We start from the raw sequence: 2,871 nt of genomic DNA, 5'->3' as shown, positions 1-2,871 counted from the left end.
TTTAATCTCTGCAACAAACTTAAATCAATTGCCTTTTCCTGCCGGTAGTCTGGTCCCGCAATCTCATGCTCTCAGTTAACATGAATATAAAAGATAGAAAGAGTGATTACTATGATTCTATCACTCCAAACAGCTACTCATTCTCTCCTCGATCCCCCACAGGAAACAGCTTTTGGGACCCACTAATGACATATACAAACCAGGAATTGAATGAATATTTAATGAAGTCTGTCTGTTTGATGATGTAAGTGAATAATCTCACCGTTTAAAAAGATCAAAGCATCAAAACTGGCATATCATATGTGCTCCGTATTCTGCGCCGACAGCTCCACGCGGCTCAGTGTTTTTGCCCACAGCGTCTTGTGAAGTAATTAAACGTGCCACATATGCTATCAAATTAATTCAGTGACCCAGAGATTGAGCAAAGCTTTAAAGTCAACATGAAACAGCATTCGTAACCTATTTCGGTAGCGCTGCGTATATCGGCTTGGTTTTACCCGGCGAGAGTCGATTGGATCGTCATGAATCGTTTCTGCTTCACAGCTGCTTCGAAGGAAGGTAAACTGATAAATAAGACATAAGACAAAAAGCAAGTTATTAACCTCTTGATGTCTGGACCCAAACTGCGTAATCAAGAGTATCATTGCGATTGAAAGAACAACAACAGAATAAATTATATCACATTCTTGCTCAGATTGCTAGTTCCTTGTGCTTGAAGTAGCCACAAGCTTTTCTGTGCACAGCGAAGGTACAACCTAATATGTCCCGGTCAAGACAGGAAATACAGTTAAATGGTGCTTTTACCATTACTTTTGTCACGTAATGTCATATATATAAAAAAAGCCTCCAATCCCAGCTCTCAAAGGAAAAATGGTTTACATTCTAGCCTATTCGTTAATGACTTATACCTTTCCAAACACGATGGAGGAGGGCTCACTGAGCACGAAATGGACCCGCCCCCAGCGTGCTAGCCGCTAGCTCCATGCACGGTGGATCACGTTGGATTGTAAACAAATACAATAATAATTATGAATTATTCCACCCATGTGATAAAATTGAAGGTCTTCTGTGTAAAATGAGACCATTTATATTCATTAGCCCTAAGTATGATGAAAGTTGATTAGCCCTAAGTATGATGAAGGTTTTGAATTTGAATATGCCTGATCTTTCAAAAGTAGGACGTATAGACCCCCTACAATTAAATAACTATTTTTTCATAAATCATATAAATAATGTTTTTTCCCTGTTTACTGCCTTTTAGATGAATCAGATGATCGTCATGAAAGGAGATGGATCAAATAAATCTCAAATAAAAAACTTGTTTGTTAAAATATAGTCTATTCTCTGTACAATGATGTCATTTTTGTCAGTTTACTGCAAAATATGTGATTATGGCATCGTTTTAAAATGCGGGTTTGCAAAAATCTGTAAAAAAAAATAAATAAAAAAATGCAGCAGAACTGAAGGTACATAACAAAGAATACATAACAAAGAATATATTTTCCTTGGAATATTGTGCAATGATAAATAATGTACAACAAAACCCTAGTAAAATAACACAACAAATGTGACTGCATCATGTTCAATAGTTTAAAAATAAACCAAGAAAGGAGCTGACAAAATTGAAGCGTGACAGAATTTAAATTTTTTAAATAAAAGTTGTTTATAGCTGTATCTTCAGCCACAATTTTTAATTTTTCACAATTTTTCAGAAGCAAATGTAAATCAAAAACATATCTTAGTCTTTGTGTATTGTCTGCCTCTGAGGTAAACTCTGAGGGGGAAAAAAGCGAGAGGAACAGTGTGAACCGTGTTTGGAGAAAACCTGGAAAGGACGAGAGTGAATCAGGAGCGTGCAGACCCTCGGGGCACTTTCCCAGAACCTGACGAACCTTTCCAGGCATGAACAATGACTGCAGAGAGCACTCACGCCTGCAGCCTGCTCCAATTTATCTGATTAAAATCACCGCTGAATGCAAGAGAGCTGTGCTATTAATCTTCATTACAGGCAAATGCAAAGGAGAAGAGACACGCTTTTGACAGGGCTTTGAATAAACAGCTCCGTGACTCAGCAGCACTCACAAAGCACCGTATCCACTGAATAAAGAGAAATCTAGAGCTGCTCGCTATTTCAATCACGGCGGAAAACAAAACAGCTAATGAATGTATTCAATGTGAGCATTAGTGCAGCTGTTGTAATTACTTTTTAGGTTGATAGTGTCTTCAGTACCTTTGTCAAGCTACCGGTGCACCGGCTATACTGTCTCACGGTGAAGAACTGTTGCTATGGATGTTGAACTGCCCTTGTGAAAAAAAGTACATACTTTATCCTTTAATATACTTAAATTATTAATATCTCATTTGTAGACGTGAGATATGGCTGTATATTGACACGGCTGTGATTTGACCTTAGCTGTGATGATACACAGCCATATCTTGCATCTACGAATATTGCTAATTTAAAGTAAGATATTGCGTTTATACAACAGTTTGATGGCACAAGTGTGTAAATGCACGTTTTTTTAAAGGCCTCCATTGTGCAGAACTAGTACCTTCTGCCACATATTCAAACAATTAATAATTATTTCATAATGATGTTAAACGAAGTTAATCATTTTAACAGCTAAGCCCAATCCTCCATTACAATTCCAAAACATCATTTTAAAACTACAACCTGAATTCCAGAAAGGCTGGTACCTTTTTTACATTTGAATAAAGTGATAACTAAAAGACTTAAATCACAGAAGTCGATAGAACAATGATAACATAAAGGTTTAAACTGAGAAATTATATGTACGAATTGAGCTTGTTTCAAATTTGATGCCTGTTACAGGTCTCAAAATATTTGGGATGGGGGAAATTTTTACCATC

The sequence above is a fragment of the Puntigrus tetrazona genome, chromosome 10, assembly GCF_018831695.1.
Source record: "Puntigrus tetrazona isolate hp1 chromosome 10, ASM1883169v1, whole genome shotgun sequence".
Taxonomy (NCBI): Eukaryota; Metazoa; Chordata; class Actinopteri; order Cypriniformes; family Cyprinidae; genus Puntigrus; species Puntigrus tetrazona.
The sequence above is the reverse complement of the archived record's forward strand: the minus strand, read 5'-3'. Positions refer to the sequence as shown.